This window comes from Oryctolagus cuniculus, chromosome 10 (assembly GCF_051225735.1).
Source record: "Oryctolagus cuniculus isolate XC-2025 breed Fujian yellow rabbit chromosome 10, ASM5122573v1, whole genome shotgun sequence".
Taxonomy (NCBI): Eukaryota; Metazoa; Chordata; class Mammalia; order Lagomorpha; family Leporidae; genus Oryctolagus; species Oryctolagus cuniculus.
The window spans coordinates 105,521,589-105,535,764 of NC_142876.1; the positions used below are offsets into that span (position 1 = coordinate 105,521,589).

At 50.2% G+C, this 14,176-nt stretch overlaps 1 long non-coding RNA gene across 2 annotated transcripts; it reads right to left on the bottom strand.

The window, feature by feature from the left end:
* Nucleotides 1–1,167: 1,167 nt before the first annotated feature.
* Nucleotides 1,168–13,971, bottom strand: LOC108177076 (uncharacterized). 2 transcript variants are annotated; one of them, XR_016214390.1, is made up of 3 exons: nucleotides 13,747–13,971; nucleotides 9,328–9,382; nucleotides 1,168–1,360 (listed from the first exon to the last, which is right to left on the bottom strand). It is a non-coding gene; the product is annotated as an uncharacterized LOC108177076 (long non-coding RNA). The 2 variants fall into 2 exon arrangements; XR_016214389.1 differs by lacking the exon at nucleotides 1,168–1,360 and adding an exon at nucleotides 3,246–4,294.
* Between the last annotated feature and the right edge of the window lie 205 nt (nucleotides 13,972–14,176).

A 14,176-nucleotide genomic window follows, 5' to 3' on the forward strand; every position in this document is an offset into this window, starting at 1 on the left:
TGCCTGTGTGTGCATATGTATACGTGCACACAGTGTGTGCATGTGCAGGGTGCCTGTGTGTGCCTATGTGTGCGTGCACAAGGTGCCTCTGTATCTGTGCAGATGTGTGCATAGAATGCATGTGTATGCATATGTGTACAAACACAATGTATGTGTGTACATATGTGTGTACATGGTATGCGTGCATATGTGTACATGTACAGGGTGCCTGTCTGTGTATGTGCATATGTGCAGGGTATCTGTCTATGTACGTGTGCGACAGGGTGCCCGTGTGTGTGTGTATGTACGTGTGGGGCAGGGAGGCAGGAGGAGCAGCAGGCTGGGGCCCACGCTGAAAGCCCCTCACATCCACGCTCTAGGGAAACGTCCAGGCCTCTGGCCCTGCCTGCAGCATGCAGGCCTCAGCACTTAACAATGCCACAGGCGGTGTGGGACCCTGGGGCAGCAGCTCAGGGAGGCAGGCACCAAGGTGACACCTGCCTGCAGGCCCCTGAGCACCCATATGACAGTGAGGCAAGGGATCCAAGGCCTGGAGGGGCAGGAGGGCCGAGGCCTTGGCGATGGGGGTCTAGCCAAAGACATCAGGGGATGACTGTGGGATGACCCTAAGACAGACCGGGAGGGAGGGAGAGATCAGCAGGTGCAGAAGAGGTGGCGAGGGTCAGCTGCGGGGCCCAGCGCTCAGGGAAGATGCGGGGATGGGGAGGGGCTCAGGGAGACACCTACTGGCAATCAGAAACCTGGGTCTGGACAGGGCACTGGTGGAACCACGGGCCCCAGGTCATTGGCCCAGTGGACAGAGCAGAAAGGCTAAGAATATAAAGGAGGCAAGAATGGAAGCTGGAGCCAGGGACGTGGAAACCCAGTGCCATGCCCAGGAGGGCCAGGTACGCAGCAGGTGACAAATACAGACCAGCTCTGGGGGCGGACACCCCCGCTGAAGCTCCTCTGTGGATATAGCCAGGCGGGGGCTCCCTCACAGACACCCAGGGGACTCCAACACCCGTCAGCGCCCAGGCCCCTTCCCTGCCCGTGGGGCCTGAAGCTCTGCTGAGAATCTCTGCTCGGAAGAGAGTTGAAAGGACAGAGAGAAATGTTCTAATTCTGCAAACAAGGGGTGGGGCCCAGGACTTCATGAGCAAGTTTTTTTTATTTATTTATTTATTTTCTCTAAAGAATCTCCTGAGTGATTCTGGGACCAGGTCGGGTTTGCAGGATCTCACTGCTAGGAGGCGAACGGTGCTCTGTGAGCTGTGAGCTTCCTGAAGCCTGCTCGCCCAGCTCCAACATCTGCACACGGTGTTAAGTCTCTCCAGCACACACCCAAGGCCCTGTGTCTTCTGGGCAGCATGGGGTCACCCTGGGGATGAAGGGCGTGGTCACAGCTGCAGGCAGCCTGTGCCCCCCCGCCCTGCCCACACCCCTGTTTTAAAGTCTTAGGAAGGTGGCAGTGGAAGAAAGCAGGCTGCACCGGACCAAGTGCCTGGACGTGCCTGCACTTACTGCCCCTGAACAGGCTGCAAAGTCTCACAGCCAATGCCAAGTCAGGAGAGGCCCTGCATGGAAGAGGCGGGGTTTAGCTGATGGCCTGCGAGGTCTGTGTCTATGGGTCAATGAGTTGTTGCATCTACTTAATCCATCTTGCCTCCACTGAGGTTGTCCATGCTTTTTTTGTTGTCTTTTTTTTTTTTTTAAAGTGCAGTCAAGCTAAAATTCTTTCAGACACGGGGATCCCAATGTTAACTCACAGGAGGCCTCACCGTGTGCAAGGCAAGGAGTGTGATGACAAAAAGAAGGGCAGATCTAGACTTCTGTCTCTCGACCCTTCCTTCCGGAACCGGCCCTGGCTCAGTGAGCTCGTGCCATGTGCAGCCCAAGCCAAAGGCACCAGCCTGGGCCTGCAGAGGTTCTGGGGGCACTAAGAACATTCCAGTGAGGCATAGCATTCTCAGGCCTGTGTCCTGACCCTACTCAGAAACGCCAAGGCAGGCGCAGGAGCTCGGGACACCAGCATCCCCTATCAGAGGGCCTGGGCTGCAGTCCCAGCTCGTCACCCCACTTCCAGCTTCCTGCTAATGAGCACCCTAGGAGGCAGCAGCCGAGGGCTCAAGGACTCGGGCTCCTGCCACCCACGGGGGAGAGGTGGCTGAATCTCCATGACTGTGGTAGGCATTTGGGAAGTGACCCAGTTGATCCCAGACCTGTCCGTCAGTCTCTGTCTCTCTGCCTTGCAAATAAAATGAGAAAAAGTTAATTAAAAAAAAAATCTAGGGGCCAGTGCTGTGGCATAGCGGGTAAAGCCGCTGCCTGCAGTGCTGGCATCCCATATGGGCACTGGTTCGAGTCCCGGCTACTCCACTTCCGATTCAGCTCTCTGTTATGGCCTGGGAAAGCAGTGGAAGATGGCCCAAGTCCTTGGGCCCCTGCAACTGTGTGAGAGGCTTGGAAGAGGCTCCTGGCTTCACATCGGCTCAGCTCCAGCCGTTGCAGCCAATTGGGGGGTGAACCAGCAGATGGAAGACCTCTCTCTCTCTGCCTCGCCTCTCTCTGTGTTAACTCTGACCCTCAAATAAATAAATCTTTAAAAAAAAAACAAAAACAAAAACAAAAAACTAATGTAAAAGCAAACAGCCAAGAAGCACAAACACGATTAGCAAGGCAGTGCAGTGCCGTGCCCACCATGTCACGAGCCTGCCGGGGTCATCCCTGACCTGGCTCCGGCTTCTAGAACAGGCACCGCCCTTGGCCCATGACCCACAAAGGGGGACTTGACAAAAAAGCCAGCTCAGGTCCCCAGTTCTCTTAAACGATGCCATCCATCACACAACCACCAGCCACACGTGGCCTTTTAGATGTCAACTGTAATTAAAATTAAATAAGATTAAAAAAAAGTTTCTCAAGCACACTGGCCACATTTCAAGAGCCCAGCAGCGGCATGGGGAGAGTGGCCCAGCTTGGGACAGCAGGGAGGACATTCCCATCATGACGGAATATTCCATGGGACAGCGGTGCTCGGGTAAAGCACTCTGTAAGGAAGCCAGTCGGCCTCGTGTGGAGCTCTAGAAAGCCTGGCAATGTTTACTCATTGTGGCCAGCATTGGGATGCAAAAATTAAAAAAAAAAAAAATAAGAGAGAGAGAAGAAACCTCTAGAACCCGGCTGACTTCTCTGCATTTCCCTTCTATACACAATGTTCACCTTGCATGGTTTCTTTTTTTTTTTTTTTTTTTTTTTTGACAGGCAGAGTGAACAGTGAGAGAGTGAGAGAGAGAGAGAGAGAGAGAGAGAGAGAGAAAGAGAGAGAGAAAGGTCTTCCATTTTGCCGTTGGTTCACCCTCCAATGGCCGCTGCGGCCGGCGCACTGTGCTGATCCGATGGCAGGAGCCAGGTACTTATCCTGGTCTCCCATGGGGTGCAGGGCCCAAGGACTTGGGCCATCCTCCACTGCACTCCCTGGCCACAGCAGAGAGCTGGCCTGGAAGAGGGGCAACCGGGACAGAATCCGGAGTCCTGACCGGGACTAGAACCCAGTGTGCTGGCGCCGCAAGGCGGAGGATTAGCCTAGTGAGCCTCGGCGCTGGCCCTACATGGTTTCTTACTGCTCATTGACTTCCTAGCTGTGGAGGGTGTCGGTCTGCCTGTCTGCTTTCGCCCAGCGTCCCAGGTGCACTCCTGAGAGAATCTGTAAGGCTGCAGCCCCGGTGAAGTTCACGTCTCCCAATTATTTCCAGGGATTACAGCACAGCGGAAGAGCCCGAGACTGTGGATCTACAGTCAAGTTCATGAGTTTAAGTCTTATCTTAAGCCTTTTCAAGAAAAGGAGAGAAAAGTGAACTCGTGCAAAAGTGTGTGTAAAATGAGCACCATTCGGGAAACGATGATCACAGTAGGGCTGTGGCCACCTTGACAAAGGACAACTTTGGCCGTGACACAGATTTTTCAACTGTCTGGGGACAGAATTCAGAGGCCAGGCATCGCCTCTGCTTGGATGAGATGAAATCGGTCCCTCAGACACTGGCTTTGCAGGTCCCATGTCACTTCCTTCCCATTGTCTCCTGTTAGCGTCAACCAAGCACAACCAAAGTGAGCCAGGCCACATCGCAATGGAGGAGGCTGAATCTGAAGGTAGGGTCAGCCGCTTTCACTGCTTTTTTCTTTTTCATTATTTTAAAAGTGAGAATCTTGTGGGCCAGCATTGTGGAGCAGCTGGTTAAGCAGTGACGTTGGCAGCCTGGGTGGGCACCGGTTCGAGTCCTGGCTGTTCCACTTCTAATCCAGCTCCTTGCTAATGCACCTGGAAAAAGCAGTAAAGGATGACCCAAGGACTTGGGCCCCTGCACCCACGCGGGAGACCCAGAAGAAGCTCCTGGCTTCTGCTTGGCCACTGCAACCATCTGGGAAGTGAACCAGCAGATGGAAGATCTATCTCTCCTTCTCTTTTACTCTTTCAAATAAATACATCTTAAAAAAAAAAAAAAAAAAAAAACTCTTTGAAAAAAAATCTGCCGTAAAGCCCTCCCCACAAAAACCCCAAAGCCACACCAAGAGCACACCACCCATTACTTTCCCACCAAGTTTCTGCGCAACCACAATGGATCAGCCTAGCAATAAGACGACTGCTTGTGCGGCTGCGTGTTATCTCCGACAGAAGCCAAGCAAGGACAGGGTCAAGCTGCCTGCTTTCTTCCCAGGACACTGGAACCCGTGTGGGTACAAGGTTTCCCGTGAACCAGAAATGGGACGGCTCACTGGACGTGGCGCACACATTTAACCATCACTTGGTATTGAGTCCAGCAGAACCACGCACCTCTACTATGGATTTGCTTGCATAGTATGAATCTACCAACCTTCGATAAGCTGCCCGCTACCCCCAAGTCTCCCCGCCCCCAGCCAGAGGGTGTCTCTCCTGAAAAGACAGCTGGGGGTACAGGAAGATCTTTCCTACGTTACCCGATTTCCCTTTTGCCAAAGTTCAGCAGTGTCGTGCCATAAGCAGATCACCCCGGGGGGTTTTCTCTTAGCAAGCAATTAAACCTGAGAATGAACTTTTTATTAACAGTAAGGCTGACTGTATTAAAAGTCGTTTATACTAACTACAGCTTCACTGATGATCAAGTTAGTACACACGCTACCATTTTTCTTTACCCAAATGTGTTTTTTATTAAAGCGGAACAATGACCTATTTTTAAAAAGCATATTATCCTTAATTCATTCCATCCGACCAGTTCTTACTTAAATCATCGCTGTAAGACAAGACACCCCGATGCTGTTCTTTCACTAAATGAATGGAACTTGAAATACGCCGCATCTAACGAAGGAGACGCCGCTGTCGTTGGCGGCTGAGAATAGAAAAAAAAAAAAAAAAAAAAAAAAACAGGTGTTCCAGTCATTTCTAACCCTTGCCCTGGTTCGCCTGAAAATCAAAACCCCAGGAACTTCAATGTCCATTTCTGTCAAATGGTACACTACACGTTACTGAAATTTCTTAAATACCTTTAAAAATGATTTTTTTAAAAAATCTGTTATCAAGCTGGTGGGTTCTTGGATGCTGTTTTTAATTCTACTGATAAGAACTATGCATGCAAGGTTTGTACTTAATCTGGGTCTGTTTGTCTTTAAACATTCTCAGGGCGAGATGTTAAGAACCAGTACAAAGCAATCTATTCAAACTGAGTATTTTATTATCGCACCAGGCGTGAGATTCTTTTCTTTGAATCAGAATCTTTTCTTTGAATCAGAATAGTTCCTGCACTTTCTTAGTTCATATTACGCTTTCTACTGTCATAGCATTAAAATAAGTCAGGAAAACGATCCAAAATTTAGGTTAACAGCAAGGCCTATGAATGCGGATTTCACATGCAAATCTCTCTGGAGCGTTTTTTTCTTTTTTTTTTTCTTTTCTTTTTTTTTTTAAGATTTATTTATTTACTGGAAAGGCAGAGCTACAGAGAAGCAGAGGCAGAGAGAAAGAGGTCTTCCATCCACTGCTTCACTCCCCAGATGGCCGCAACGGCTGGAGCTGTGCTGATCCAAAGCCAGGAGCCAGGAGCTTCTTTCGGGTCTCCCACACAGGTGCAGGGGCCCAAGGCCTTAGGCCATTTCCTCCTGCTTTCCCAGGCCATAGCAGAGAGCTGAATCAGAAGTGGAGCAGCAGGGACTCGAACCGGCACCCATGTGGGATGCCAGCACTACAGGGGGTGGCTCCACCCGCTACGCCACAGCGCCAGCCCCTCCCCTGTGATTTCATTTTCCCCTTTTATTAGTGATTTCCAATAATTCCCAGTTTTAAGATTTGTAGATGTACATTTCTCTGTATGCAAAAAAATTAATGAAGCTCAAATAGCTAATTTTTGAATTTAAGTTCTTATGTAAGCTAGCGTTTGCGAAATCCTCAACAGCATAATTTCCCAAGCATATGCTATCCAATTTGATTGTCTCTCTTTGTGCAAAAAGCCATGTACTACAAATACTGTCTAACTGGCACAAAACGGTATAGATATGAGGGTACTTTAAGAACTTCATGGAAAAACAGAATGAAGGGGTCCACGCTGTGGCGTAGTGGGTGAAGCTACCACCTGCAGTGCCGGCATCCCATCTGAGCGCTGTTCAAGTTCTGTTGCTCCACTTCTGATCCAGCTCTCTGCTATGGCCTGGGAAAGCAGTAGAAGATGGCCCACGTCCTTGGGCTCCTGTACCCATATGGGAGATCAGGAAGAAGGTCCTGGCTCCTGCCTTTGGATCAGCCCAGCTCCGGCCATTGCAGCCATTTGGGGAGTGAGGCAGAATATGGAAGACTTTTCTCTCTGCCTGCCTCCCCTTCTGTCTCTGTCTAATTCCCTCAAATAAATAAATAAATCTTAAAAAAAAAAAAAAACAGAATGGAAAGATTTTGTATTTTGGTACAAAAAGAAAATTGAAATCCATGCCTAGCCTCTTCATAATGCAAATTTCCATAAATCTCTTGAAGATTTCTTAGGAAACGGGAAACACGGGTTAAGATTTTACTTCTAAAAGATATCACTATACGATTACGTATTGTTGAATCTTTGCATCCAGCTAGCTCTCAAATGTTCCCGGTTTCTCACCCAACTGTGTATTTCCTCCTCCTGCTGATCAGAAACCGTAAAGAAACAAAGAAATCAGAAGCATTTCAGCCACGCAGATGAAGAGAGGCAAAAGTTCTCGCTCCGGCAAGAGCGGCATTCAGGGCCTGATGTGTCTTTCCTATCGCAACAGCCTCTCTCGTCCTGTTTTGTGCATCCTTTGTGCCGAGTCGATGATCCTTCTGATATTAGATAGGGTCTAAGGCAAAAAAACGGTGAGAACTTTGGCAAACGCACTTTTGCAAATCTTCACGGTGGCAATGGAACTAGGAGACATTGGTGCAGGGTGCAATGTCAAAGCGATTAGAACCTAATTAGCCGGAGCTGGTTGGCTTCATTCACAGGAGCCGAAGAATTTCTGAGGGAAGCTGGGATGCAGTTGACCCAGCAGACTGGAAAAATCACGCGCCCCACAGGGCCGTGGCTGGAGCAGGACCACAGCGAATGCGGCAGGGAGGCCATATCCCCTCCGTGGCCAGATTCCTGCCCGGATAACCGGCAGCAAGGGAGGGAGTCTGCCCCGGAATCAGCTGAAGTCACCCAAAGTATCACTTTCCCAGAAATACGCAGCATCCCATCACTGCTGTGTCATGGAAAGCAGGTTTAAAGCATCGCGCATGCAATGTTCGAGATGTGAGTGTTTCGCTTATTATTCACTGGGAACTTTAAAAAAGTGGAAAAAATTTGGCTTTCCCAACTCATGGCTATTCCTCCGCTCAGTTGTTCTTAAAAATAATTTATGTAAAACAGGGTTTTCTCTAAATACACTGGGCTCTCCCGTACACACACTGAAAACGGTATTTGCATACCGCGAGTCTAGGCACTGATACGCACATGGTAAAAACTTAAAAAAATATGGACTGCATAAATCAGTAGCTGATTTTAAACATACACCAACTTCAACAGATTTGTTTGCAATTTCGGAATTCCTCAGGTAGACAAGATCCTTCTTGCTGGCTGTGGCCCTAGGAGATGTTTATACTCCATGGAGTATACAAAAACGCTTCCCATATAAACAAAGAAAGGCAGGTTCCAGGATCTTGGTATTCTAACCCTGCCTTTGCCATTCCACAGCCACCCGATGGCCGGGATGGCGGCCCAGCCTGCAATGCTACAGTAAACATGATATTTTGCATGCTGCCCGAGACACGTATTTTTCTCATGAATCTAAGTCCCAAGCCATTTATTACAAGATCTTTCCCTGAATGACACCCCATTATGTAGATGCAGCCAAGCTCAAACGAGATTTCAACAGATCGATATACTATTTGTGCTCAAAGTCTATTAGGGGCTCTAGCCACAAACTCTGCAGAGACCCAGAAATGGAAGCCATGCTCACATGGACGGAAAGACACGGAAACCCACATTTTGGGTAAGGGGATGGACACAGGATGGCACCACAGCCAGGGTCGAGAGAAGCAAAGAGGAGATGTTGTTCCTGGTAAGAAGCAGCTGTCCAGAGCCTGCCTGCTCCCCGCTCCCACTCCAACTGTATAAACACATGAATGCCTGAGAATTGTGCAAAACTACATTACATGTTGAGATCTGTCAAGGAGCAGGAGGGGTGTAGGCCAGCAGCAAATCCCTTTCAGAGTACAGCCAGCTCCCTGCGTTAAGGAGCCACACTTGGAAGAACCCTATAGCCGTGAAGTGGAGGAGGCAGACGCAGCCCCAGGACATCGGCCAAATCTCACACTATCCAAGGGCTCTGTGTGAAAAGCAATCCGCCTCCTGCATACCTTCGCACTTGCCATTTTAGAACTTACCAGAGCCTAGCAGTGTGGCCGTCAGCAGTGGGGCTACAGCGCGCTGGGTCATGCATGTGGCAGGACGGTAGCCATAGGATTTCATCCCGCCCAAGGGAACTCTGCCCCTGAGCCCGGCCACCCCAGAAGGATGCGCTGTTTGGGCACCTGTCAATTAATTCTGCATCACCCAGACCCAGCAGTTCCTCATCTACGACTGTGAACAAGATGGTGGTGGGAGAGGTGCAGATCCCGCCCGTCAATGGCGACGCTGGAGCTCCTACAGCTGCACTGCCCAGGCGCGTGGCAGGGACGCATTAGGGTCAGGTGTCCCCACCCCTTCCCCAGGGGATGTAGCGCCCCCTTCTGGCCCCCTATTTATGAAGCTAGTCTTGAGGAGACAGGATAAAAAGAGAAGAACTGCTCTGCATGGACCCCCAGAGTTACCCGTATTTAATTATTTGGTTTGCTGAACTTACATTTGCACCCCTCGGGCAGAAGAACGCGTATCTGTCCATCACGTCACAGGAGCACCTGTAAGATCAACGCATTTAGGGCATTAGTTTGGCTCATCGCCAAATTCCACGAACAGCAGAGAAGATGTACAGTAGTTGGACAGGAGGAGACGCATTATGATGTGCAAACAAAGACTATTTCTCCCCATGGCTTCAGTTCTCCAATACACGGACAGACGACTTTTGAATTAGCAGATGCTGTGGCGCAGCGGGCTAAGCGGCCATGTGGAATACCTATATCCCCTATCAGAGGGCCAGTTCAAGGCCTGACTGCTGCTCCATGCTTCTCACTCAGCTTCCTGATAACCAGTCTGAGAAGACAGCAGACAACGGCTCAAGTATTTGGGTCCCTGATACCCACGTGGGAGACCCGGATGGAATTCCAGACTCCCGGTTTCAGCCTCGCTCAGTCCCAGATGTTGCAGGCATTTGGGGAGTGAACCAGTGGACAGAACACCTCTCTGTGTCTGTCTCTCTGTCACTCTGCATTTCCAATACATACATACATAAATGTTTAAAAATAAATTCACACTCTAAAACGTGACATTTCACCAAAAATAAAAGTATTTTACTTATTGACACAAACAATCGTACTCACTCACTGCCTCTTCTTGGTGGTGCTATGTTGTAAGATAAGTAAGCATGACAGGGTCAGGACCCAACACCCACCGGGAAAGAAAACCAAACCCCTCCCCACTACACCATGAGGAGCTGTCTACCCCAACCAGCAGTTCTAGATTGTGTAGGATGCGTGTGTATGCGGCAAAATGTGCATACCCAGCACATTGTTGGAATATGCAGACACATACACGCGCATGTTTAATGTCATAGAATTCTAAACAAGTCTCCAATGAGCTTTAAAAAACAAAACAAAACAAAAAACCTACACCCTCCTGCCTCAATCCAACACTCACCCCCGAAAACATATGAATATATTCATTTCAACCACGTAAAACCATCAACGTTGCTAACACCTCATGCCCTGTCCTAAGTGGTTTAGCAAATGATGTTGTCTTCCAAAATTCCTGGCCACACCCAGGCAGCCTGACTTCCGCAGATGGAAAAAGGTCGATTGTTGGAAGCCAATTCCAACAGAAGTCGGATGCCAGGCACCCTTCTCCATCCTTCGAGGCTAAGCTTAAAAAAAAAAAAAGAAAGAAAGAAACAAACAAACAAACAAACAAACTCGGGGAATAGAAAACCAAAAAAATCTCAGGGAATTTGATCGCCACCATCCCTGTGGTTGAAAAGCAGTCCAGGTGTGTGCTGAGCCAGCACGTGCCCTTCACTGGAAGGTGGGGGTTCTGGAATGTTCCTCATGCAATGCGGCATGGTGGGACCCAAGAAGTGCTGTTCTGGAAGCTTCTCCCACTGCAGTGAACTGCGCAAGTGGGCAGAACTTCACATGATCATCACTGTGTGTCCCTGGAAAAGTCCCTCTTTGAAACCAGGCTGTCGACCTCTCGGCAAAGACATCAGAGACATCCTCCCAATCGGATTCTCGAAGCCGCTGTGGAAATCAATCTTGATCAGAGGATAACCCGCCATCACAGGCATTTTTACCTAACCAGGCGCTGTTTTGCTAGGATTTATAGGTGTGGTTTGTGGATTTGAAAGAGGGGCAATGACAGCATAAGGAGAAAAAAAAAAAAAAAAAAGCACAAGGGGCTTCAACAGCTGTGAACTTGACCTGGTTAGTTCAGGACAGCATGTGCAGTTTGCACGTGGTGTCTCTGCAAACCAGAGTAACTGCTGGGATGCTGCTCCACTGCCTGTATTTTCAGGGTTGGAAGGGGGTTAATTCTCTCCAGCCATCAGGAGAAAAGTATCGTTTTCTTTAAGCGATGTAATTATCTTAAAAAAATAAAAACAGGGGGCAACATGGAGTGGGCATCCTTCTGAAAATGTTTTTGTGTGGCAAAAAAAAAAAAAAAAAAAAAGGAAAAAATGAAGTCTTTGCATCTCTCTCCACTTGGTCAGATCCGCCATCTGCAGTACACGCTGCGGGCGAGCATGGCTAGGATGGTAATGAACTGGGGGTTCAGGATTTCTTCCGAGAAGCTCAAAGCATCTTCTTGTCCAGAGAGCGGAAATCAGATTGGCAACCTCCTCGCCTTGTTGCAACAGTGGCCTTCATTTGATCTGTGGTGACATGGCTGGGCGGCGAGGACCCAACACGCAACGCAAACATCTGTGTCTTCCTCCAAGTATGCATCTCTGATCTGAGATGCCAGGTGCTTGTCTGTCACCAAGGCTGGTTTCATCCAGGCAGCCCCTGAAAATGAGCCCCCTCTTCAAAAAAAAAAAAAAGCACTTTTATAAAAAATATGTTGTATTAATACCAGAGTGAAAACAATTTTTTTGGGGGGGGGGGCTTCACTATATGGTTTGGAATCTGTCCTTTTCAATCATGTCTTTCAGCTGCAGGATCTTAAAATTCGGAAGCACCTCTAGATTCATACCCCTTTTCTATCAAAATCAACCTTTCAGAGTTAAATGGGCATTTGAACAAGCGGACAGGTGAAACGGGTTAACACTGTGCTTTTTAAAACCAACCCTCCAAAACGCTGTATGTATATAGATAAAGGAAACAGCCAAGCCCACACACTGCCTCTCCCTGCACCACTGCAATTCGTCGAATTCCTTCCCTGGTCTTTCATGCAGAGGCTGAGAAACAGGGTGGGGCTCCCTGGTCTTGCATGCTATGTTCACGGAGTCGGTGCTGCAAGGAAAACTCAATTAAGCCTTTGGATTGCCGTTCTCCAGTCTCCTTCACAAGCATCTTGGACATTAGCATGCTGTTCAAAGTGCCGCTGCTTCTGGTGTTCAGAATTATAGGAAAACCTTTGTGTGCAACCACATACGCTGTGTACAACCGCAGATACCGTGTACAAGCTTGGACCACAGGGATCGCAATGAAGATGACAAGTCAAGGAATGGGTAAAAAAACCCCTGAAGAAGAGGTGGGAAGAGGCTGCCTCTCTCGATGCTTTAAAAATTTTTTTCTATTTTTCTTTTAACTAGTTCAAGTCTTCAAGTAAAATCCAACCATGCTAAGCTATGCCGGTTCCCTGGTGAGTCAGCAGGCCACTGAACAAGCAGTTCAGAGTGTAGCCCGAGTAACTGGGCTAGCCTGGACACACCCATTTTACTAATCCTGACTCCTGGTTTTTTTACAATTCATCCTTAGGCTATGTAGGGGTCTGACTCAGGACTTCGCATCAAAAAACTGCCCCTCTGGCCTCCTCCAGAGGATCCAGGGTGGAAGCACTACCCTTCAGCTCCTGTGATGAGCACAGCTGGATTCCAGCTTATTCCTCCCTCAACGGACAACTCCTGCTTCATTCTCTCTCCTTGTCTGCATGTTCTCAGCCTGACATTCCCCTCGGTGGCACATGACAAATCAAATTGGCCATAACCGCACACATTGAAGGAGGGCGTTTTCTGTCTCAGAACAGCTTCCTACAATCATGGACACACCAGAAAAAAAAAAAAGTCTTGTTTTTTTTTTTATTTTTTTGGGGGTGGGGGTGTTTGTTTTTAGGAGGGAGAGAAAGGTGATGAGGGCGGTAGGAAACAACGCATGACTAACTCACCATCAAGAAAGCAAAGCAACCCACAGTCACAAAGCCAAGGGCATGGCCACAAAATACGATTTTTCAATAACGGTGCCTACAGTTTGGATTTAAAACACACAGCCCCAAATGCATGAAGACAGAAGCTTTGAAAAAACTTCCCTGAAACGCAAAGCAGGTTATTTTCCACGTATTTTTGCATGATTCAGCACTTTTTCCACTAATTTCTGGCAGAAAGTTAAAAGGTGAGAGGAACAGGGTCTGGGCGCCTGCAGACCTCAGGCGCTCCAAGCTGGGCCCCCTGCACGCTCGCTACCGCCCTGGCACAGCAGAAACACTGGGGGCTGCCGGTCCGCCCCCACCCCCGCCCTCACGCCGGCCTCCCCCTGCAGAGACCACCCCGGAGCTGTGCCATCTCCCTCGCGTCTCATCTGGGAAGGGAACGACCCGCCGCAGGGGCTTCGCCCCATTCTCGGGCTGCTGCTCGCCCGAAAATCCACGCGCGCACACACGCACGCGCAGGCAGGCACACTCACCTGCACCTGTCTCACCTCCATCAGCTGCAGCCACTCGCCGCCCACCTGATGTCTTTTCAACCTTTGTCAAGTATCTCAAGACGAGAATTTCGCCCCCGCCCCCAAATCATAGCTTTTGCCCAAGCCTACCCCCGACCCAAGCCAGCGGCAAGAGGAAGCCGAGGCGGCCAGAGACATGGGACTCGCCCTAGGTGGGCGTCGCACGGACTGGCGTCCGCGGACCCCGCCTGTGCCCCGCGCTGTCCCCGCAGCATCCCGCGCCGCACACTCACCTGCAGGAGGACGAGCCACACGCCTCCTCGGCCGCCCAGACATCCATCGCGACCCCGACCGCCGGGCCTTGGCTACGCGTGCTCGGCACGTCCGCGGTGGCCAGACCCGGGAGCCAGGCGCTAGGACGCGAGCAGCCGGCAACCGGCAGCAGGAGCACGCCCGGGCTGGTCGGCGCCGAGCTCGAGCGAGCGGGCGAGCCGGGCGGGAGGGGCCATTTGTAACCGAGCAGACGCTACCACCGCCCCTTACTCGCGGGGGGCGGGGGCGGGCGGTCAGGTGACGGCGGCCCACCCTGCGCCGCCGAGCCGGGTGGTTCCTGCCCGGGAGGAGCCCCCTGGCGCGCTCTGATTGGAACTCCCGCCGCAGTGGCGGGGGCGGGGGGCACGTGACCGCCCGGCGCGGCGGCCCGGCGCCCGCCACCCGCGATGG